Raw genomic sequence first — 26,282 nt, forward strand, 5'->3', positions numbered from 1 at the left:
CAGGTTTTCAGGTTATCCGCAATGAATATGCATAAGATAGATTTCCATGCACTGCTTCCATTTTCTGCAAATCTATCTCATGCATATTCATTGGATATCCTGAAAACTAGACTGGCTAGATATATCCCAAGGACTGGGTTAAGAAGCACTGCTATAGAGGGTAGCAAGGCTATAGATAGGTTCCCAGAGATATGAAGGCTTCTGTACAGTGGTCCTTTACAGCATGGTGTCTAGTTAGTGACAGGATCTTGGAAGTAGGCCCAATGCCTGCGTGTTATATGCCCTCAATTCCAAGTTGTCAAGGGCCATGCTGCTACCACAAGTCTATGGGACTGTAATGGGAGGCATTGACATTCCCTGGTAAGGGTTTTAACAGTAGGTTCTAACATCTCTTTAGTTCAATAGCTGGTTTGTGAGTGCATTACAAGTTGTATTTCATGATAGTGATGCCCATGACCCAGGGAATTGCCACAGAAGTTAATGTGCATGGGTTTTTTTTTGAAGCACCAGGCAGAGACAAGTCCTTAAGATCATAAGAACACAAGAAGTGTCATGTTGGGTCAGACCAATGTAACCCTCTCTCCGGAGACCTCCTAGAATGTAGGGGCACACAACAGTCCCCAGGCCACTTCTTCACTAGACCTCTGCTTATCTCCATACAACCCTCCACTGGCCCCAGGATGCTAGGGTCCATTCCAGCAAGGGGGGAGGGGAGGGTATCTACTTATATTCTGCAAATCCTAATTTGTTCAGTTTGTTACACAAATATTGTAAAATACATATATTAAAATGAACAAAATATACAATAAAACAAAATACATAAAATACAAACTGCATATAAATAGACAAGTCAGCGGAATTACATCCAAAATAACATATAGCAATAGTAAGCTTCAACCTGAATAAGCCTGTGTAAACAAATAAGCTTTTAATTTAATTTTAAAAGCCTTGTAATCTACCTCTAAACACAGCTCCAAAGGCAACATATTCCATTGGCTGGGACCAGAAAATGCTCTTAATTTTGTATTTTGCTGTCTAAAATTCCAACTGGAGGGGATACACAATAATTTTGAGGCTTCAGAATGTAGAGAGCGATTTGGTACATACAAAGATACCTTATCAGATAAACAACTACAGTCATCATATATTGCTTTATATAATAAAGAAAGTAGCTTAAATTTGGAATGCTGCAAAACTGGAAGCCAATGAACAGCTTTCATATGAGGTCTAATATCATCCCCCCATTTTAGAACAAAAATCATTCTTACAGCTGCATTCTGAAGCAATTGTAGGACTTTCAACAAATGTTTTGGTAAGTTTCTGTTATGGGAGTCTGTTTAGTGGAACCTTGGGCCGACCTGCTGGAGATGGAGAAAGGTGGTCAATGTCTCTAATGAATAGGCTAGGAGGCAGATGTTCAGGCAGGACGTAGATGCTCTTCACCCTGGAAGCTGGTACTCCCCCGGGAGGAGCCCATAGGAGCCCAACCGCTGGGACTTAGGTGGCTTCACCCTTGGAAGCCGAAGCCCCCCTGGGAGGAGCCCGTAGGAGCCCGGCCGTTGGGACTTAGGCGGGTTGTGGATCAGGACAGGTAACTGGAACCAGACTAGGACAGTAGCAATACTGTAATTGGGCTCAGGTTCTGGAACCAGGCAAGAACTGTAGCAGGATTCGGGTACTGGAACCAAGCAGGTACTATAGCAGGCAAGCAGGAACCAACCAGGTACTGTAGCAGGCAGGCGAGAACCAAGCAGGTACTGTAGCAGGCAGGCAGGGACCAAGCAGGTACTGTAGCAAGCAGGCAGGGACCAGCAGGTACTGTAGCAGGCAAGGAGGAACCAAGCAGGTACTGTAGCAGGCAGGCAGGGACCAAGCAGGTACTGTAGCAGGCAAGGAGGAACCAAGCAGGTATTGTAGCAGGCAGGCAGGGACCAAGCAGGTACTGTAGCAGGCAGGCAGGAACCAGGCAGGTACTGTAGCAGGAACGGAGCGACGAAGCAAAGCGAGTCATTCCGGGACACAGAGCAACAGGAAACCGGGAGGCTAACCCGTTGCAAGGCAAAGACTGGATGGCCGCGGCCGGCTTATCAAGGCCGCGGCGTCTGACGTCAGGAGTTGGGCGGAGTCACCACTGGCAGGAAACGGCCTAGAAAAGCGCCCAAGTGGCGCGTGCGCGCGCCTAGGTGCCAGGCATCCATGGGAGACCTCGCAGCAGCGCAGCCCCAGTGGGGATGCCGCCAAACAGGCCGCAAACCAGGCCTCTGGAAGCGGGAGCAGGTCCGGGAGCCCGGAGGTAAGGGCCTGGCCGCGGTGCTCGCAGCCAGAACCGCAACAGTTTCGGTAAGCTGATAAACAAAGAATTGCAATAATCAACTGTACTCAGGTCGAAATACTGAACCATTAACCAAAAATCCATAGGAAACAAATAATTCCTTAATGGCCTTATCAGATGTAATTTATAAAACGCTGGTTTTGAAACATATTTTATCTGATTACGAAAAGACATTTTTCCATCCACCATCGCTCTTAAATTTCATGCTTCTTCTATCAAACAAAAATCCGGCCCACCTGAAATCTCAATAACAGCATAAAGGTGTTCTCTATGCCTCAACCAAAGGAGGATAGTTTTGTTTTCATTCAATAACTGGTTACATATAAATCAATGTTTAACAGCCTCGTAACATTTTTTAAAACAAGCCAATAACCTAAGTTCCTCACAGGGGATAAAATATTTCACATCATTGGCTTATAATTTGTACACTATTCCCAATTAATGTAATACACTTCCAGGGCCATAGGTACACAGGAACGGGGCCCACTCGGTCATTCTCTTTCTCTCTGTCTGTTGCCTCAGCTGATGGGTTCTCACTCTTAGAAGAACAGGCAGGACAGCTTGAATGGTGTTCAATATAAATTTTTACTGTAACCAAGAATAAACTTGAAAGTCCATTCCAAAACATAGAATCAATGTCCTTGAATATTTGGAAAAAGTAAATACAAAAGTCCACAGTGCCTGTTCCCTCTCCCTGTTCTGAGTCACTTTCCCTATGGGGTAGGGTCAAAAACATTTAAAATGGAGGCTACTGCATACAGTATTTAACTACGCTGCATGAACAGAGAGCAACTGGGCATAGAGGCAGAGAGTCAGGTGACAGAGGAGTTTTGGGAAAAGTGCTGTGTGCATTGACTTGTGCTTCTTGTTTTTTCTACTGTTTCCTTTACTATTGTTTGACTTTGTGAGGATCAGCGTCTCTATTATCATTTTCTATCTTTTTCTCATCATTGTCTGTGTTGGAGTTTGCAAGACAGAAGTAGTGACAATGCTTGAGAGCGGAGAGAACGGAGCATGACAGGGGCCTCATGACTGCATGCATGAGCATGTTAGGAGTATGACTGCCAAGTATTGTTTGGAGGCTGAATGATGGGGTGAGGTAAGGGAAAGAACTTGAATGAGCATGAGAGTACAAGTGAAGACAGCGAAGAAATGCAGTAAAGTGGACTTTGTGCTGGATAGGGAGGAGGTAGAAGAGGGAGAAGTGGAGGAGGATTATAACCTGGGAAAAGCACCAGTAAGGCCAAGGGAGAATGATAGCTTGAAGAGGAGGGGGACAGAAGAAGAGCATGAGAAAATACAGCAGGGAGGCCCAACAGTACTCACCAGCAATATAAGAGCAGGAAGAGGAGTTGTAGTAGGCAGGCCCTAGTGTCAGTGTTGGAGAGGCAAGGGCACATTTCTGGATACTGAAGTACCGTACAGAGGAGAACCACAAGATGCTGGAACATGTTCTAGACAATTACAGCATCTTCTTTGCTACAAATTCATCATGCAAGTCCCTGACTGAGAAGAAGAGCATCTGGAAAAGGATAACAGAAGAAATCAGCAGCATTGGACTGGCATCCAGAACTGTAAAGCAAATCAAATACTATGTTGAGACTGCCATACTTAAGGTTCTTCCCAGGCTAGGTTCATGAAAAAGTAAACATGGTGACTTTGGGATTATTTATTTTACTTAGATATAAGGAAATAGCATAACATTCTTATATTAATCTGAAGAAATCAGAAAATAACAGACTAATGCATCGTTTCGGTTGCTCAATATTAAATAGTAGCTCATTACTTAATATATGGCTATCAACTGGAGCTTTGCACTTTTGGGTGATCTTACTCACAACAGATCTATTTCTTATCTATATTTCCAGCAGTGTTTGTATCTGCCTACATACAGACTTTGCTTCTCTAAACTTCTTATTGCTGACAGTAAGAACATGCTATGAGATCTGCAGAGTGAACTTTAGTTTGGCTTTGGGAAAAGCACAAACAATTCTTCAACCCCAAATATCATGACTGCATCTGTGTCATCTGGGAAAAAGCAGTTGAGATATGACAACACCAAAGCAATATGGGAGGTGGCAGGCCTTGTCCTTAATGAGTGTGACTGGTTCTGTGGCATCATGGGAACAGAAACTATCTTTGAAATCTCTGAGGATCATCTTGATACCACAGGAGAACTGCATGACAAGACACTAAAGTTAGTAGTTTACTATCCCAAAGCAAGGTCCAAGATTCCAGGCACATCAGTCTCTAAATGAGGTACTTAGCCATGGTTGGTCATTGTGCTTGCTGGATGGTGTGGGTGGACCCAGGTGGGGGACAGTTTGGAAAGGGAGAATATCTTCATGAGTGGTGCAAGCTGTTTACATGCATATTTTTTGGAAAATTAAATGCATATTCTTATTAACCTTTATTTTATGTGGGTTGATACTACAAAAACTTTTGAAAATGTACCCCTTAATGGTTATTTCATGTTGTGGATGCTCTGGAGCAGCCATAAGTTGGGAAACAGCCAGGAGTACAAGAAAGGAGGCCAAACTCTGGCTGGTTCCACACAAACAAATCTTTATAAGCTAAACTAAAATACAGCGCAGAGGCTGCTTACCTCAGCAGTCTCACAACAATCAAATATATGTAGTTCTTGTATAGGCTGGCTTCCTGCCTTCTCTCTAGGGCCTCCCCAGCATTCTGGGCCCTGCCTTCTTATACAAGGCTGCAAGGATCCTCTCTGGCCCAGAATCCCTTGCTGGGTTGGCTCTTAAGGAGGGCCATGCCATATGTGGCTGTTCCTTTAAGGTGTTCTGAGGGAATTTCTTATGTATCCCCACACACATGAGTATACAGAGTGTGGATCAGGATTATTCTATAATGCAGAAATAGTGAGAATTCTACTGATGTTGGGTCCAGATACTTTCTCCATTGCTTCTGCTGAACTAGTTCCACTAAACCTTTAAGAAATGTTAATTGGGTCTTGAAAATATCTATTTACAATAGAGGTTGACACTAACTATACAGCAGGGGTAGGCAGCTCAGGGATTGAGTGCCACAAACAGTTCTGGTTTTCAGGATATCCACAATGGACAACATATTGAGCTGTTATCCAGCTGTCTAATGGGCCGATTCAGTAAAGTCCGTGGGAGAGCGGGCGAACACCCACTCTCCCGGCGCGCGCACAGGCCACTCGCCTGTGCGCACAATAGAGTATTCAAATGAGGCCCGGTGGTAGAAATGGGCAAAAGGAGTGCCAGCTGTCAGCGGGTTTGACAGCCAATGCTCAATTTTGCTGGCGTCGGTTCTCGAGCCCGCTGACAGCCACGGGCTCAGAAACCGGACGCCGGCAAAATTGAGCATCCGGTTTTCGACCCGACAGCCGCCGGCCGAATTCAAATTTTTTTTTTACTTTTTTTTACCCTTTGGTAATATCACCATGATATTAAGTCGGAGGGTGCACAGAAAAGCAGTTTTTACTGCTTTTTTGTGCACTTTCCCGGTGCCCGAAGAAATTAGCGCCTACCATTGGGTAGGCGCCAATTTCTGAAAGTAAAATGTGCGGCTTGGCTGCACATTTTACTTACTGAATCATGCAGGAATACCTAATAGGGCCATCAACATGCATTTGTATGTTGAGGGTGCTATTAGGTTCGGCGGGTTGGACGCGCATTTTCCGCCCTTTACTGAATAAGGGGTAAGGGAAAACGCACGTCCAATAGCAGGTTAACAGTGCACTCTGTTGGAGCGCACTGTACTGTATCGGCCCGTGTGTTAGCCAGATAAACTTTTCCAACTAATCTGGCTCAATATACTCAGCTACCTACATAAACTTATCCGGCTAACTGTAAGACAATCGAATATCATTGTCAAATATCAAATAACACCTACAGCCATTAAGCAGCAAAAGTTTTTTACAGAAGGGTTCCCACTATCGCGGGGTGTGTTGCCATGACAGTGGTCCCCTCCTCCTAAAAACAAATCATGGCTGTATGGTGCATTTTTTTGTCTCACGGCAACACACCGCAGGACAAAACAACATGGCTAGAGGTTGAAGGCAGCCCCAATCTCAAGGGCCAACCACAGAAAAATGTCCCAAAAAAAGAAGTTGAGCGGGGGGTGGGGTCAAGGCTGACACCCAGTTTGACCCGGGGCCACCTCAAGTGGCAGACTTGATACCCCAAACTGTAAAACAATAGATGTAAGTCCATGCATAGCAATGGCCTCCCCAACCCTGGCCTGACACTGAACCCCCACCCCTCACCCCTCAATCCCAATATTTGACCCAAATCATTGGGGGTATATTGACCACCCCATCCCCCTAATGTCAGAAAAAACTTATTGACCTCCCTTACCTCTGACCCCCTCCCACACCCCCAAACCTTCAAAAATTAAAGCTGATCCCATGATGGGGCCTGGGACACCCTGGGCCAGGTCAGTGCCATTTTTCAAAATGGTGCCGGCCTCCCCTAACCTTAGTCATGTGACTGGGGCAAGGTCCGGGGATGTAGCCACATGAGTAGAAACGGCTGAGGGGGGATATAAAATCATGAGAGGACTAGAATGGATTAATGTAAATCAGTTATTTACTCTTTCAGATAATGCAAGGATAAGGGGGCATGCCATGAAGCTAGCAAGAAGCACAATTAAAAAAATTGAAGTAAATGCTTTTTCACTCAATGCTTATGCGCTGGAATTTGTTGCCAGAGGATGTGGTTAAGGCAGTTAGATTATCTGGGTTTAAAAATGGTTTGGATAATTTTCTGGAGGAGAACTTCTATTAGTCAAGTTGCCTTAGGAAATAGCCTCTGCTTATTATTGGCATTAGTGGCATATGATCTATTTAATGTTGTCAGGTACTTGCCAGGCACTTGTATCCTGGAATGGCTACTGTGGAAACAGGATGTTGGGCTTGATGCTCAGTCTGACCCAGTATAGCAACTTCTTATGTTGTTATCTCTGCCTTATATATAATCACAGGTTATCATGCATCCTAATTTTCAATTTTTTTTTAATTTATACTTTATTAAATTTTCTTTTTTTTAATTAAATTCTGTTTTGCAAATAAAATATAAGCAACCTTAGTGTCACTGTGTTTGCATTTTTTGCATGTATTACATGACTTTAATCCACTGCTGCCTCAATCTTTATATTAAGGCAGTGGTCTCTTGCTTCTATCTTTATATTAAGGAAGTGATTTTTTGCATCGGGTATACTGAAAATCTGACATGTTGATGACACTTGAGGACCGGAGTTGCCTATCCCTGCTATATAGAAAACGTGTCAAGTTTTTTCTAAAAGGAGTCAAAACAACATGATGCTGTATTTGGTCTGTGAGTACACGCCCATAAGAGAAGCAATAAGCAGGGAAGGTGCATTTGGGCTCCATGGGGATTTAAACAGGGTCAACAGCAGGTACATTCAAAATGAAGGGGAAAGGAGTGATACGTCTTCTGTTTTATACGAGGATCTCATGAGGTCTCACATTTTTAAAATGTTTTATTGTTCTAAAGTAGGTGATGCTGCCCTTGCAAACAGCTTTGAATATTCATTTGATCAAAAAAGTGATATATAAATTGTTTTTAATAAATAAAAAACTCTAACATAGTAACGATGGCAGAAAAAGTCCAAATGGTCCATCCAGTCTGCCCAGCAAGCTTCCCATGGCAGTAAATGCTGCTCTGTGCAGGTTACTTCATGTTTATGTTTAAGAGTAGAAACTGCTGCTCCGTGCAGGTTACCCCCATTCTTTTTTTCATTCTTTCCCATCCTTTAGTGATTCACAGTGTTTATCCCATGCCCCTTTGAAATCCTTATGGTTTTAGTCTTCACCACTTCCTCCGGAAGTTCATTCCAGGCATCCACCACCTCTCAGTGAAGAAATATTTCCTGACATTGGTTCTAAGTCTTCCTCCCTGGAGTTTCAAATTGTGACCCCTAGTTCTACTAAATTGTTTCCAATGGAAAAGGTTTGACGACCATGGATCATTAAAACCTTTCAAGTATCTGAAGGTCTGTATCATATCATATCCCTGCTCCTCCTCTCCTCCAGGGTAGACATATTCAGGTGGTGGAAAGTTAAAGAATGAGGGGTGGGGACAGGGCAGGTGATAGTTTTCGAAAAGGGATTTCTTGGATATTCATATTGTATATCATCCTTAAATCCAGGGGCGGCTCAAGGCAATCTGCTGCCTGAGGCGAAGGATGAAATGGCGCCCCCCACCCTTCCCCAAATGGCCCGGTGCAGGTGAAATCACAGAGGGCCAGGGCAGGGGGAAGGCAATGGAGGGTGAAGTGATTTGCCCAAGGTCACAAGGAATGGCAATAGGATTTGGATCTGGCTTCCCTTTCTATAGTCCACTGCTCTGTATTTTTTTTTTTTTTTGTTCTCAGTTTTCGGCGTCTGCATTAGGGGGCGCCGGAGAAATGTTTAATGGGGTGGGGCAGCCTTTGGCCGCCCCATCCCCTGGGTCTAGAAATAGGACTCCTCCATCCCTATTGCCTGCCCCCCACCCTTCTCCAGGATCTGCCCCCTGGGGGTGTGAGAGGTTGATGAATGGTGGGAGTCTGTGTGTGTGACACACTCTCTCTTAGGGCTGATACAAGGGTATTAGATGCCCTAGACAAACCTTACAGCCTTTCATTCCCCCTTCCCTTCCCACATAATTAAAATTTTTGCAATCTTTTCCATTTTAAAATGTATTAACTTCCCCAACCTAAAAAGGCAGATTGTATAGGGAAAATAGGCAAAATACAATCTTCTGAAGTAAAAATATTGCGACCACAACATGTATATTATATAGGCATACACTGCAAAAAACAAACAAACCACACTTTCAATAATAATAGTTTAATAGACTTAATAAACTACCATTCTCATAGTAATCAAGGATCCCATATGGTATTAGGCGTATGATAAAGTGCACTGGGTGTGGACTTGGCCCACAGAAAGTCAGGAATAAACTGAACTACAATTCCAGTACAGTAAGCCTTCCATATCATAACTGCCAGCACTCAACCTATGAAAAAGCCAAACTGCAAATATTACATCAGCCCCTAAACACCATTAATAGGAAAACAGATTAAAGCCAGGTCGTTGTAAATCCCTACACAGAAACTACATGCTAGCAGAATACCTAACATCAGTCACACATGCAGAACACAGATAGACTCTCACCAAATAGAGAATAAAGAGATAATAAAATATGAACTGAAATGGCAGATAAAAACTGAACTGGAAATCACAAGAAGCCAAACTCTGTGAGCAATGCAAACACAATCAAGAAATATAAAACATTAAACATATCATTAAAAAGAACATCAAATCTGCTGATAAATTCAGCTAATTAAAAACACATATAAAAATGTTTAAAATATTAGCAAACACTAATAAAATATTTCAAAACAGCAGATACATCACATCCAATAATTAAAACTAACAAGGATTAAAAAGAAATCTCCCACTCTCCATACACGGGAACTTTAGATTTTCAGTCCTGAGACTGTCGTAGATTGGAGGAGGGTGCACAAACTTTAACCTCTCTCACACACATATATACAGGTACTCTCACCCATGCACACACATGTGCGCAGGCACTCTTACTCATAGACATACACATAAACATATATACACACAAAAACCCTATCATATATACACATACACACCCCACTACCCTCTCATACACATTCCACCCCATCACCCTCTCATATACACATATACCACCCCCACTACCTTCTCATACACACACACACACACACACACCTCCACCATCCTTTCATATACACACACCACCCCATCACGCTCTCATACACACACATATCCCACCACCTCTTATACATACACCCCTCACCCACATACACCCTCACCCACCCAACAATACATATACATATCCTTACTCATCCACCCTCTCATATACACATCCACACGTACACCCCCACAAACATATCCACCTATCCATACATACATGCACCACACCCACCCTCTCATGCACACACACATACACACACACACACACACTCATACAAACACACACCCTCTCATACAGAGACCATCTACACTCACCCACCCTTTCATACACACATCCCTTTCATACATGCACAAACCCACTCATACACACACTCACCCCACACACACTCTCATAAGACACTCCCACCTTCCCTCTCAGACACACACCCTCTCATACAGACAATCCTAACCTCACTCTCATACAGACACACACCCTCTCATAAAGACATACACTCACACCTACCCTCCCTCTCATACTCAGACCCACCTTTCAAATACACGCACACCTACATGCCCCCACCCTCTCATACACACTCACAAAGTCTCTTTAACATACACATTTTGGCCCTTTTCTCTGGCTGCACAGCAAGGCCTCTTCTGCTGCCGGCTGTGGGGAAATGCTAGCGGCACCAAAGGCCCTTTCCTGCCACCAGCTGTGGGGAAAATGCTGGTGGCACTGCAGTGACTCTTCTTTGGCTGCTGGATTGTCCTTTTGCTGGCAGGGAGTGGAAATCCCGCTAGCATATCACAGTTCCACACCACAAGGACCTTCCTTCTGCTGGCAGGGAGTGGGAATCCTGCCAGCATGTCACTGTTCCATGCCGCCAGCACTGTAAGTTTTCTTGCCGCCAGAGTTTGCTGAATGAAGGGTGAGGCAACTGTGGCAGATGTTGTGTTGGAGGTGGACCCTTGGGCTGAGGTGGGGTTGATGCATGGGCCCCCACCGTCAGCAGGTGGAGTGGGCTGAAGCTAGAGGCTGCTGGAGCTTCACCTATACCAACCCTCATTTCCCTTGGGTTGAGCCTTTGGGTGCTGGGGCCGGCAAGACTTAGGTGGCCCTCGAGGTTAGCTAGAGAAGAAAGATGATTCAGCCCAGAGACAGCAGTCGGTAGATGGCATAGTCCTATCCTGGACTGGATTCGGTATTGCAACTCCGGCACCAAAGGAACTATGAGGAACTGAAAGCGCTTGAGCAAAGGAAGGCCAAGGCCTTGAAAGGCCATGTCCAGATGATAGGCAAGAAGAGGCGTCACTGATGGGCTAAGGTTAGAGCCAGCGACGAATATAAGTTGTGGCAAGCAACGTAGAACTCAGGACACTGGATAGTCTGTAGCGTAGTCATCCAAGGCAGTGGTCAGAGCACAGAGAAGTCAGGCGTAGTCAATCAAGGCAGTGGTCAGGGCACGGAGAAAGCAGGCGTAGTCAATCAAGGCAGGTGTGGTCAAACGTAGCGGCGGTCTGGGGCTAGAGAGAAGTTGAAGAGTAGTCAGGCATAGCGGAGGTGAGTGGCTGGAGAGAAGCTGAAGAGTAGTCAGGCATAGTGGAGGTCAAATCCAAAGAGTCAGTCCAACACATAGACAAAACAGGAACTAGGAGAACAGGAACCGGGAACCACAGGAAAACAGGAACACACGATGAGATGAATTTAGGATCAGCAACAAGTACTCGGAGTACGAGGAGACTTGTTGCATAGGCAATGCAATGGAGCGAGGCCTGGGCTTTTATACACTGAAGAGTCTGACATCAGCATCCGGGTCCGTGGCCAGGTTCCTGCCGCGGGCCCTTTAAAAGAACTAGGGATGCACATGTGCCTAGGAGGGGGCATAGCGCTGATGGTGGCGTCTCTCTGTGGGCCACGCGGATAGGCCCGACGAGAAGGGATGTCTTGGCTGGCAACACTGGGTAGTGAGGCAGGACTGGAGGCACTGGAGGGAACCCGAGGTTGGAGCTGGTGGCCCACCACTGCCAGTGAAGAGGAGCCAGGCCCCGGAGTCCGTCTGCTGCGGGGATGCTGCGGGCAGTGCGCGTAACAGCAGAAGGTTTCAGGGGGCAATTTTGCTGCCTCAAAATCTTGCTGCCTGAAGTGGCCGCCTCACTCTGCCTCATTATAGAACCGCCCCTGCTTAAATCTACAAAAATGGCACATTGAAACAATATCATATTGGTGGAATTATTAAAATAATCAATGAAATACACAGTATTGTAAACCTGTAATTCAAAGTTTTCTAATAGCAAAATTATTACCTCTCTGTTAAACAGAATTAATCTATTGGGTACATAAACAAATTATGCTTTACAGTGGATTCTTGATTCTCTTAAGGCATGTAATAATATTCAAATGCTAGATTGTAAATCAACATCGGTATATCATAATGAAGTAGGTGATGCATTAATTGTTTTACTAATTACTCCAATGTGACTTTACATCAATGTGTTTATTTATGAACTTACTACAGTGATATGATATGTGAGAAAAATGAAGCTATTTAATAGATGTGAAAGCCATAATTAATCTAAATATCATCAATTATCACAAGTCCAAGAATGGGTGTGTATTTTGTAATGCCTTCTCATGAAACAATGTACACACAAAATAATTAACTGGTGAAATTATTTTGTTTAGAATATAATATAAATTTGAAATTTATCCATATATTCTTTTTTTGAAATAACGTTCAGCATAGTATCATATTACCTACATTTAAAGATGACTTTTCAAAATGTTACGTGTGTAAAAATTAGCATGTATGCACGTAAGTAGCCTCTATTTGCATATTCTGTATTTTAGAGAAGTCCAAAATACTCGTGTATTTTCCCTTTAATGCACACCAACAGTTATACATGTTAAGTTGCTATTTTAAAAGATACATGTACATTTCCCAACTTACTCGTGTATTTTTGCACCTGAGAATTATCTGGTGTAAGTTATATTAAACGTGTTTATTGTGTAGCACTGATTGGGTGGGAAGTCTGGGTGAACTGGGGGGGGGGGGGGGGAATTCAAGCTGAGGAACCAGAAGGGTCTCGATGGCCTGGAGAAGGACTGAGCAAATTAGTGGACTAATTGGTAAAACTGGTCATTTCATCAACGTGCACTTGTAATAAAATACACCAGCTTACTCATGTAAATCGGCACTTGCATAGGTAAGTCCTATTTTATCTTCAAGCATAAAAAATATGCACATGTATTTTTAAAATAGGTGGATAAAATAAGCATACTCAATGCATAGAAATATGTGGTTTCAATTCATTGCATGTATTTGAGAGTAGAAATTCATGTATTATGTAACACTCACATATATCATACGCTCATGTTATAAAATACTATAGTATATGTGTACATGGCCACTTACACACATATATGTAACCACATAAATGTACTCCTGTCACTCAATGTTAATAATGATCAAAACATTTGATTCAATTGTGTATTGTGCTGTCATTATGAGCCTTTACGGATGTATACCATACATTTTGCTTTATGATGAGCTTAGTTAAATAATTCCAATGAAGAAAATTTTTAACTGGGTGGAACACACAAATCCTTCATAAACAATCACTTATTTTTTTGAAATGCAAATATTAATATGCAAAAGTTGATGAAAAAAATCAATTTTAATGAATGCAGCGTGTGAAAAGTTTATTGAAGTTTAAAAATCAATATGTTTGTGACTGGCACAATTATGCAAAAATCATACCACAAAGATCTTTTTAAAGAAAGGAAACCCATTCTATTGATGCAGTTAAACCAAAAGGTATTATCATTTGTAATCTGTAGATCTAACATTGTTCTAACTATGTCAACAGACGAACCCAGTCACCAACTCTTACTTTTAACATGATTTATTGCAAAACACTTCAAACTGAAAAACCATGTTCTGATCTAAACAATGTGCAACAATTGGAGCTTCTCTTTTTTCTTCTTTAAGATAACTTTTGTGCTCTGACATGCGCATTCTTAGTGCTCTGGTTTTCTTCCCACTATACAATATTGGACAGGGGCATTTTATCACGTAGACCACATGATAAGATGCACCAGTGATGAAATGATGCAAATTAAATTTTTTGATCTCTTGGATTGTAAAAGTTGAAGTCTGTAGAGTATTTTGACAAATGAAACAGTTTCCACAATGATAATTTCCACAAGCAGTGGTTCCAATGACAGTACTCATTGCAGATTTCTTGATAGGAGGTAGTAATTCTTGCGAGATGTATTCCTTTATATTTTTCTAACAAGTGTAGGAAACACAAATCTTGTGATCTCGAACACAAGGATGTAACTGTAATACTGATTGATGTTTTCTTAGAATTTTTATAATACCCAGTATAGCAAAAGAATACTCTGTTAAAAAATTCAATGTTCCTTCCGTTGTATAGACCGGACATGTGTTGGAAAGCATTAAATCCCTATTGGAGAATACAGCCTTTTTATAAGTCCACTTGATTTGTGAATAACAAATTCTTAACAATTTCTTTGACAGGGTTCATGAATGATATTTAAATTTTGCAATCTCTGTACAAATCCTTTTGATCAACAAGAATTGAGAAAAAGGAAGACTATTTTTAAGATATTGGGGATGAAAACTTGAATTGTCAAGAAATGTATTATCATCTATAGGTTTAGTGTATAGAGTGGTGATTAGACGACGTGCTTCATTTTTCTTCACGAGATATACAGTCCTGATGACATTCCTTAGAAAACATCACAGCTATTGATCCATTGATGGAACTGTTGATGATCTTTACTAGTATCTGTCCACAGTGGGCCAGATTTTTAAACCTATGCGCGGGTGTAAATTTGTGCACGCAAACCGGCACGCACGCACAAATCTACGCCCGATTTTATAACATGCACGTGCAGCCGCGCGCATGTTATAAAATCCGGGGTTGGCACGCACAAGGGGGTGCCCTAGGGGAGCCCCAATGGCTTTCCCTGTTCCCTTCGAGGCCACTCCGAGACCCGGGTGCCAATAGGAACACAGTCTGACAGAGAGCGCCTGAGCAAGAGCAGGCTGAAGCCTGAGTGAACCACATCCAGGACAAAGGCTGAAGAGGCGTCTTTAAGCAAACTGGGTTCAGGGCTGGCGGCAGTCTGGAAGCAGTGGCAAGCAAGGCTGAGGTCTAGATGAGGAAAGAGTCAAAGGATGGTCAGACGAAGCAGAGGTCCGGGACTGGAGAGAGGCAACGGAGTAGTCAGGCAATGCAGAGGTCAAACCAGGTTAGCAATCCAAAGGAGAGATGAAGGAACAGGAATACAGGAACAAAGGCAATCAGGATCAGGAACCAGGAACTGAAGAGGCAACGAGTACTCGACTAGTGAGGGGACCTGCTGCAAAGGCAATTTCAGAGAGCAGAGCCCAGGTTTATATACCGAGCTCTGCCGACATCATCATCCGGGGCCACAGCCAGGTTCCCACCGCAGGCCCTATGTAAGGACTAGCTGTGCGCGCACGCGCCTAGGGAGGGGCGCGATGCTGATCGGGATGGCATCTCTCCGCAAGTCACGCGGAGAGGCCCAACGCGGAACATCAGGAACTGCAGCAGAGCTGGAAGCCCCAGGGGCGGCCCGAGGACGGAGCCGGTGGCTCACAGCTGCCAGAGACGAGGGACCAGGTGCTGGATCACTTTGAAAGAGGCGAGGGGGCCAAGCCATGGATCTGCCGCGGCCAGTGTGCCTAACAAGATCCTGCATGAGACTAATTGAACAATCAAATCTTTATGGGTAGAGATCCCTTGTGTGTTGGGGAAGAGAATAGTGATAGGACTATTTTACCGTCCACCTGGCCAAAATGGTGAGATGGACAGTGAAATGGTAAGAGAAATTTGGGAAGCTAACCAAACTGGTAGGGTAATAATAATGAGAGATTTCAATTACCCCAATATTGAATGGGCAAGTGAACATTAGGGTATGCTAGAGAGATAAAGTTCCTGGATGGAATAAATGATAGTTTTATGGAGCAATTGGTTCAGGATCCGACGAGAGAGGGAGAGTGCAGGATTTGGTGAGACAGGTAATGGTGGTGGGGCCGCTTGGCAATAGTGATCATAATATGATCAAATTTGAATTGACTGGAAGGGGGACAGTATGTAAATCCACGGCTCTAGCGCTAAACTTTCAAAAAGGAAACTTTGATAAAATGATAAAAATAGAAAAAAACTGAAAGGTGCTCCTACCAAGGTAAAAAGTGTACAAGTGTTAAAAAATACCATCCTAGAAGCACAAAACAGACGTATTCCTCGCATTAAGAAAGGTGGAAGGAAGGCAAAATAATTATCGGCATGGTTAAAAGGTGAGGTGAAAGAGGCTATTTTATCCAAAAGATCTTTGAGGAAGGATTCATCGGAAGAAAATAGGATAAAACATAAGCATTGGCAAGTTAAATGTAAGACATTGATAAGACAGGCTAAGAGAAAATTTGAAAATAATTTGGCCATAGAGGCAAAAACTCACAATAAAAACTTTTAAAAATATGTCCGAAGCAGAAAGCCGGCTAGGGAGTTGGTTGGACCATTGGATGATCAAGGGGTTAAAGGGGCCCTTAAAGAAGATAAGGCCATTATGGAAAGATTAAACAATTTCTTTGCTACAGCATTTACTGAAGAGGATATTGGAGAGATACCCATTCCAGAGAAGATTTTCATGGGTGATGATTCAGGTCAACTGAACCAAATCATGGTGAACCTGGAAGATGTGGTAGGCCTGATTGACAAACTGAAGAGTAGTAAATCACCTGGACTGGTTGGTATACACCCCAGGGTTCTAAAAGAACTAAAAAATGAAATTTCAGACCTGTTAATAAACATTTATAACCTATCATTAAAATCATTCGATATACCTGAAGATTGGAAGGTAGCCAATGTAACCCCGATATTAAAAAGGGACCCAGGGGTGATCTGGGAAAACTATAGACCGGTGAGCCTGACTTCAGTGCCGGGAAAAATCGTGGAACCCATTATAAAGAATAAAATCACAAAACATTTAGATAAACATGGTTTGATGGGACACAGCCAGCATGGATTTACCCAAGGGAAGTCTTGCGTCACAAATTTCCCACATTTTTTTGAAGGGGTGAATAAACGTGTGGACAAAGGTGAACCAGTAGTTATGGTATATTTGGATTCTCAGAAGGCATTCGACAAAGTCAGGCATGAGAGGCTTCTAAGAAAACTAAAATAACATGGGATAGGAGGTGATGTCCTTTTGTGGATTGCAAATTGGTTAAAAGACAGGAAACAGAGATTAGGATTAAATGGTCAGTTTTCACAGTGGGAAAAGGTAAATAGTGGAATGCCTCAGGGATCTGTACTTGGACTGGTTCTTTTTAATATGTTTATAAATGATCTGGAAAGGGGTATGACGAGTGAGGTGATCAAATTCGCGGATGACACAAAATTAAGAACAATAGTTAATTCTCAAGCGGATTGTGATAAATTGCAGGAGGACCTTGCGAGACTGGAAGATTGGGCTTCCAAATGGCAGATGAAATTTAATGTGGACAAGTGCAAAGTGATGTATATAGGAAAAATAACCCTTGCTGTAGGGTTCTGTCTTAGGAGTTACCACCCAGGAAAGAGATCTAAGCATTATAGTGGATAATACATTGAAATCGTCGGCCCAGTGTGCTGTGGCAATCAAAAAAGCAAACAGAATGTTAGAAATTGTTAAGAAGGGAATGGAAAATAAAACAGAGGATTGTCATAATGCCTCTGTATCGCTCCATGGTGAGACTGAATACTGTGTGCAGTTCTGGTCACCACATCTCAAAAAAGATATAGATGCACTGGAGAATGTACAGAGAAGTTCAACCAAAATGATAAGAGGCAGGAATGACTGCCCTATGAGAAAAGGCTAAAGAAGTTAGGGCTGTTCGATTTGGAGAAGAGATGACTGAGGGGGATATGATAGAAGTCTACAAAATCATGAAAGGACTTGAACAAGTTAATGTAAATCAGTTATTTAATCTCTCAGATAATAGGAGTAGGGGGTCCTCCATGAAGTTAGCAAGTAGCTCATTTAAAACAAATCGAAGAAAATTATTTTTCACTCAGCTCATAGTTATTCTCTGGAATTCATTGCCAGGGGATGTGGTTACAGCATTTAGTGTAACTGGGTTTAAAAAGGGTTTGGACAAGTTCCTAGAGGATAAATCCATTATTTGCTATGACGGTAATTAATAAGCAATAGTAGCTTGTGATCTATCTAAGGTTTGGGTATTTGTCAGGTACTTGTGACTTGGATTGGCCACTGTTGGAAACAGGATACCGGGCTTGATGGACCCTTGGTCTGACCCAGTATGGTATATCTTATGTTCTTATATGTAATAGCCCAAGGGACCCACGATGGGGCAAAATATCGCCAGCAACGGCAGGAGTTCTCCAAGGCACTGTTAGAGATACAAAGCTGCAGCAAGAGTGACCAATACACATCAAGGCTCCTAAAGTTGAACAAAGGGCACCAATAACAGTGGCATGAAACCCCATGGCTGTACAAGAGGGGCAAAGCAGTACCAAGTGTGGTATGAACAGTAGCGGTGTGCCGGGGTAGAATATGTTGTGTTCCGCGCCCGCGGCCATCCACGGGCGCGGCCCCCTACCTCCTCCGACGACCAGGGCAGTGTTGGGGTTGACTGCCTTGCCCCGAGTTGTGCACCCCCGCGCGGTGGTGCGGGCCTTCGGGCCGGCTGCCGGGATCGGAGCCGTCCCTGCTCCTCCCGCGCGGCCGCTGCTGCTGTCCTCCGCGGCCCGGATCCAAGATTGCTGCCGTCATCCTTGGGCGCGAGGCCATGCTCCTTCACCAGAGTTAAAGGGGCATCACCCCTTTAATTGCCTGCAGCTGATTCATACCTCCAGGGCCAGAGGAACTATATAAGGAGACTTCCTCTGACCATTCCTCGACTTGGCAACGTCCTCCAACGCTGTCTAGCCTGCTTGCTTCGGTGAGTTCCTTGTGCTCGGATTCTGGTTCCTGTTTCATCTTGGTGTTCCTGGTTCCTGACTTCGGATTGGCTTACGGTGATTCTCTGGTTCCTGACTTCGGATTGGCTCACGGTGATTCTCTGGTTCCTGACTCCGGATTGGCAAATGGTGATTCTCTGGTACACGACTTCGGACTGGTGAGCGTCGACCCTCTGGCACTTGACCTCAGACTCCTTCAAGACCACCGTCTCCAAGGGCCCACCTAAGTCCCAGCGGCCCGGGTCGCTACGGGCTCCTCCTGGGGGGACCGCGGGGTTCCAGGGCGAAGCTCCAGTTGGCCTTTGCACCGTTACCCTGACCTCTCTAGGTCTACCTAAGTCCCAGCGGTCGGGTCCCTACGGGCTCCTCCCAGGGGGACCGCAGACCACCAGTGGTGAAGACTGCTCTTCTGCACATCTCCTTGTCCGTCTCCACAGTAGCTTCTGTCTTCAGTGGCAAGGGTCAGCTGCTCTCCTCCTCTGTCCTGCCTCGCCACTTGACGAGAGAACCTACGGATCCTCCGCAAGGTGTAACATCCCCTCGTCGGCCCTAGGGTCCACAAACCTGAGCATAACAAAATATGCTTCATTTTTTGTTTTGTTTTTGGGCAATTTTTCTCTACAAATTTTGTTTTATTTCATGTTATTTCAAACATTTAAAAAGAAATGGGGTTTTCCAAGGCCTCCCATTCCCACCACCCATCCCTTCCACCTGAAAAAATGCAAGGGCCAAGATTACCCCCCCCCCCCTTTTGCAGATACATTGCTCGAGCTGCGACTCTAAAGGGTGCTATGTTCTTCTCTAGGGCTGCCTCTTTGGGCAAAGACTGATGCTCAGGGCTGTGAATGGTCCGAACAGTGGACAGTCGGAGTTCTATAATCATCTCTGTTCTATGCTGCAATCCTTTGATACAACTAATCTTTGTGTAGTGGGTGATTGGAACGCATGTTTGTACTCTGGTGTTTCTGGTGAAGACATATGTGGGGGCCTTCATAATTTTATACAAACATACAGCCTACTTGATGTGTGGAGGGAGCGGAACCCTAGCAGTTGGAATTACACTTTCTTTTCCCCCAGGCATCACACTTATAGTCATTTAGAATTTTTTAAATGTAATGGCCCTTTCGCAGCCACAGTTATGGATGCGGATATTCTGACATGCACCATTTCTGATCATGCTGCAGTAGTTATTGAGGTAGGGTGTCCTCGGGATCAACAGTTCTTCTGACCTTGGTGGCTGAATGGGTCTCTGCTGGGAGACAAAATTTTCCAGGTTAAAATGAGGTTCTCCATCCAAAGGTTTCAAGTCCATAATCCGTCTGGGGATACTGACCCTACTGTAAGGTGGGAAGCTCTGAAGGCAGTAGTGCCGGGGGACATTATCTCATATGCTAGTTATGTTAATCGGCAGCGGAACAAAGAACAAGCTCTGTTAGTATCCCAGGTTAAATCACTGGAAGGGGAATATAAATTGAAGGGTTCAAAAAAATATTGCAGAAGTTAACCTTGGTTGTAAGTTTCAAAAATTGAAAGGGTAATGAGCTACTCCAGACAAAAGTACTCGAACATGGGAGGAAGTCAGGTTCTTTATTAGCTAGACCGACAAAGACTAAACAGGACTCTAGGACCATTTTTGGTAACTGGGATGGCCACGGGAAAGTGAAATATCTTCCAGAAGATATTAATAAACAGTTTGCTGTCTTTTTTTTTGCGAACTTGTACCATGCTCCACCAGGTCCAGATGCTCAAGTTATGGATGGTTTTTTGCAGTCTTTGGGTTTACCCCACTTGGCTCAGGAGGATGCGGATATTTTAACTACCCCTATTGGGGAGGAGGAAGTATGCCGGGCCTTGAAAACATTAGCTGGGGGGAAATGCCCGGGATCCGATGGATTTTCCATAGAATTTTAAAAGAGATTTGTAGATCTGTTGGCTCCTCAGCTGTGCGAATTATTTAATTATTTAAGAATGCCAGGGGCACATATGGGATCTTTAACTAAGGCCCTCATTATTTTGATACATAAGAAGCCTAAAGACCCTTTTGACTGCGCTTCATATAGGCCTATCTCATTAATAAATACAGATGTGAAATTATTGGCTAAATTCCTGCAGCTCTGAATAGATTTTATGCTGATCTTGAAAGCAGATCAGACTGGCTTTATAAAGGGGATGCCTGTCAGTTAACAATACCTAATGGTTATTTAATATTTGGCTGATGGCATCAAAAAAGAAACTGAAGGGGGCAATTCTGTCAATGGATGTAAATAAGGCATTTGATAGGGTTGCCTGGCCTTTTATGTATGCTGTGCTGCAGCATTTTAAGTTCCCTGAAGCCTTTGTGGGTTGGATATGTGCACTATATACTACTCCATGGGCTCGAGTAGTCACTAGAGGGAAATTGTCTGAACCGGTTAACATAGAGAGAGGGATGAGACAGAGTTGTCCCTTGTCACCCCTTCTGTTCGCCCTAGTGATTAGAGCCCCTTACACAAGCAGTACATTGTTCAGACCGGATACAGAGATTTAGTTTCGGGGGCTTATCTCATAAGATTTCTCTGTATGCCGATGATACAATTTTTTATTTAACAAGGGTAAAGGATTCCGTAACTGCCCTACATCATTTATTGGAACCGTATGGTTCTCTTTCTGGATACACCATTATCTTCAACAAGTCAGAGATTATGTTCATAGGTGGGAGTAATGGGAGGGTTAGGGGGATGGAAATGTTTCAGGTGGCTCACACTGGGTTTAAATATCTGGGTCTCTGGATTCCCGGAGATTTTGCTAAAATCTACCAGGAAAATTATGTTCCCTTGGTTGCCAAGATCAACAGAGATTTGATTAGCTGGACTCATCTTCCCCTTTCATTGATAGATATAGTAAATTTGAGAAAAATGGTCATTCTGCGTCGCTTAATTTATCCTTTTAAGCACTTGCCCTGTGATATTTCTTTGCGGACGTTACGGCAACTCCGGGGAATGGTAACTAGTTTTATATGCCAGTCAGATTAAAGTATTCAACAATGGTTAAACACTGGGATGTGGATGGGCTGGGTCTCCCTGGCTTACTGGGAATGTCATTTAGTCTGTTTGCAGGAGTGGATGGGAGTTGATCCTCCTCAGGTTTGGACAGAGATTGAAAGAGAGGCAGCAAAAGGTTATAGTTTGGCTTCCTTGTTAGCTATGCCACCTTTGGCTCCTTAATTATGGACCATACTGAGGGATCATAAAATAATCTCCCATACTCTCAGAATTTGGTAGATGGCTCAGCGCCTTCTTGTTGAACTGGGGGATTTCAAATCTTATATGATTACTTTGATATGCAACCCGCAGGTTTCACCTAGCATGTTTTCCCCAGACATGGAACATTGGGCAACACCTGGCCAGAATTTTTTAGGTCAGCTGGTCAAGGATGATTGTATATGGTCTTTTACACACCTGATGGATACCTTCAGCATCCCTTCTTCCACTCGATATCTTTATCTGCAATTACATAGTGATATTTCTCGGTCTATTAGATATCGGAAGAGTGTGAGGGGTTGGATGGGGTGGTATGTTGTACCTCCAGGCCCTGTCATTTGATTTCTTTTAGGACTAAACTAGAGGGTTCAGTGACTTCTCCCGGTCTGATCGAACAATGGAATGTAGATTTGAATGAAGCCTGGAACAGTAGGGATTGGAAGTCTATTTGGAAACATTCTCAAAGAATTACAATATGTTGTAAAGTTCAAGAGCTGCTTTTTAAGCTGGCCTGCAGATTATACCACACTCCCAAGTTTTTTTCAAGATTCAGTAACAATGGGGTTGGGTGTTGGAGGGGATGTGGGCAAGTAGGAACATATTTCCATATATGGTGGTGATGTCGGAAGATTCAGGCTTTCTGGGCGGGCACTGCAGACTTCATATCAGCTATATATTTTCAGACTTTAGAACCGGATCCAGCATTATATTTGTTTGGTTGCTGGCCAAACCGTTTCAGCTTGCGGGGTCATTGAAGATTGGAGGGACATCTCCTTCATGCGGCACGTCTGACAGTGGCCCACATGTGGAAGCAGATTCCTTCACTTCAATGCTGGAGCAGCAAGGTCACGGAAATTGTTTGGATGGAGAAGCTTATGTTCAGTTAAAAGACAAAGCAGACATTTATAATAAAGACTGGGGACCTTATTGGGAATGGAAAGAACTTGAGATGAGCTCCTCAGAGTAATGCGATGGGGTTATATAGACTCTTCTTTTCTGGGGGTATTTTGCTGTGTTATGGGCTGCTGGTCCTCATTGTAAATCCGGTAATGTTAACAGTGGGTTGTATGTCTTGTAACCCTCGCTGAACGACCTCCTGCAGTCGATCTCCTGCCGGCGCCATTTTCCGTACGAAAACGATTCGCGGCGGGAAATCGCTCCCTGACCCCCGCTGGACCTCCAGGAACTTTTGGCCAGCTTGTGGGGGGCCTCCTGACCCCCACGAGACTTGCCAAAAGTCCAGCGGGGGTCCTGAAGGACCTCCTGCCGTCCAATCGTGTTCGTCTATGGCCGCCGCCATTTTTCGGCGCCATTTTGGAAAATGGCGCCGGCTGAAGACAACAAGATTCAGGAGCAGGAGCCCGTTCCGGACCGCTGCCGTTCCGGACCGCCGCTGGACCCACAGGTTATTTAACTCATTTGGGGGGGGTTCGGGAGGGTGGGGGATTTAATTTAAAGGGTCGGGGGTGGGTTTTAGGGGGTTTTAATGTGCCGGTTTTGCGATTTTTAGATTTTTAGATTTTTCACGATTTTTCACGATTTTTCACGATTTTTCACGATATTTTACCCCCCCAAACGGCAACAATACGATTCCCTCCCCCTCCCAGCCGAAATCGATCGTTAAGACGATCGAGGACACGATTCACATCCCTATTTTATATGGCCAGCTATACAGTATTCTGCTTAAAACTGTGTGCATTTGTTCATGTTTCTGATTTAATATTCATGTCAGTGCATTAAGATATGGATCATAATACTATAACATAAATTGATTCAACATGAGTCACTTGAAGTTGTGATACTTTAACAAAACCATCTCCAGTGATGGACAGGGTATTTTTTTCATCTTAAAAATAGTTTCATGTTGTACTTTAAGAGCGGCATATCAACTTTATCATGAAAATCCCCTCACTTTTGGTTCTGTGATTCATTACCAAAGACTCGGAAGTACAATTTAGTTATCAGTTCCCATTTTCTATGGAAATGCATGCTTCCAGTGGTGCCGGCTTCATATTGTCTTGAGGCTTGCGAAAGATAATTTGACCTTGGAGACCCCAGAAAGTTGTTTAGATTGTCATTCCCTTGACAATGGCTGAAAAGAAATGAGATGCTGAGGGTTGTGTTCCTAGGTAGGATATTTAACCAATTTATAAAAAAAAAGTGAAAATTACACCAAGTAAAATAATCAGGTGGTGGATTTCAGATGATCCGAAGCAGATCTCTGACATCAAAGAGAAGCACCTTTTCAGTGCGCCCAGGGCACTGACTCAGCAGGTTCACGTTAATGATATTCAGATATTCGGCATCAATAAATAAAATGAACTTGTGAAGTGGCCACCAGCTGTTTTCTTATATTTTCCAACTTTTGCAGAGGATCGTGCTGTATATTTATAGCAACTAATAAGCTTTCTTTAGGGAAAATCATGTTAGCTAATAAGAACAGAGGTGCAGTCCTTTAAACTCCCCAAAAGGTTTGCCGAACAAAAGAGTGCTTGATCTCTAAACTGAAATAGGCCCTGAGAACAGATGCGACAGAAAGCATTTCACACCAGCATTAATAATCCATGTGCTACACGGACCATTTTCACTGACAGCTAGGATAATTAACATCTAACTTTTAAAGTCAGTTTAGCATTTGAAAAATGAGCGCATAGATCATTTAAGCTCAGGTGACAGGTGAAATAAATTTTTTTTTTTCTACAGAGAAAGCATTGATTATCTCCACAGTTGACACAATAACACTGGGGGGCTCGATCTTGGAGTCGGTTTAAGGCAAACAGTGGTTAGTCTTAATTTGCACAATCCCAGCTCCACGGGAAGCAATGTCAGGGAAGGAATGATCAGCTAAAGCCAGTCCCTGCAGTTCATGGCTGAAAGCGGTTGGCCATGCCAGAGCTGCTCCGCAAGTACGGTAAGACCCTGAATGCCCGGCCAATGTCTGCCGAGCGCCGCTTCCCTCACCAGCGCCACCGTCGCTCTTCCTGGGAGCTCCAGCACCATGAAACTAGAGTTGGATTCCAGCAGTCTTGTCTCTCAAAGGCTGTCAAAATGAAAAACAAACCAGCAAATCTGGTCAGTCTCTCTTTTCCTTGAGCTTTAATTGATGACGGTAATTAATTACTGACTCCATTGTGATTTGTGTCTTTGCTTTCCTCAGTAAACTTTCTAGGAAGTTGCTATTAAATACTACACCTTGTGTAAGAAACTGTAACGTGTCATAGAAACTGATGGAAACAGATTATTATCAGGAACCCTATGGCATTTAGTATAATGGAACAAATTACAGCAGAGCTTGGGGATTTTGTCAACAGTAATTTAATCTGCTGTTTGTATTTCTGCTCTTCGGTTTTGCAAAATTTCAAATGAATCATGGCATGCACTTATTGCAGGAACACATTTCTGTGATCAAACTGTAATACAGTAAATGCATACACCGTGTAATTTAAAATGTTAAAAGTTCTCTTTATTTTCAGGGCTAAAGTTTGAAATTAAACTTTTTCCTTAGTACTGGAAGGAAGAAATATTGTAGCTGCATTTCTTATTGGCCATTTAAACTGATTTTAAACGAAGCTGTCTTATCTTCTGGCATCTTATTTTTCATGTCCTTTCTTACTAAATACTATTGTAGTACATACTTATGAATACTGTTGTTAAATGAGTATCTTGAGTTGGTAGCTCTTAAATGCATAAACTGTTTCCGTTTTGGGATGAAAGTCTCTTTGAAGGACTATAAAACTATAAGTAGATTTGACATCAGCCAGGTTACCATATAAACTCTTCTATAAATAAAGCAAAATTACACAAAGAAAAAAACTTTTGTTAATTTTATGTTCCTGCTTAAAACTTTAAATATGTTTGAAAATGAACAAAGTCTGAAATTTAACTTTATAATTTTTTTGCTCACCCAATTGTTTTAGAAGTAATGGACACAAATATGAATATTATAGCTACATACTGGGCTTTTCTAACAGCAAACTCAAAA

Source organism: Rhinatrema bivittatum, chromosome 1 (assembly GCF_901001135.1).
Source record: "Rhinatrema bivittatum chromosome 1, aRhiBiv1.1, whole genome shotgun sequence".
Taxonomy (NCBI): Eukaryota; Metazoa; Chordata; class Amphibia; order Gymnophiona; family Rhinatrematidae; genus Rhinatrema; species Rhinatrema bivittatum.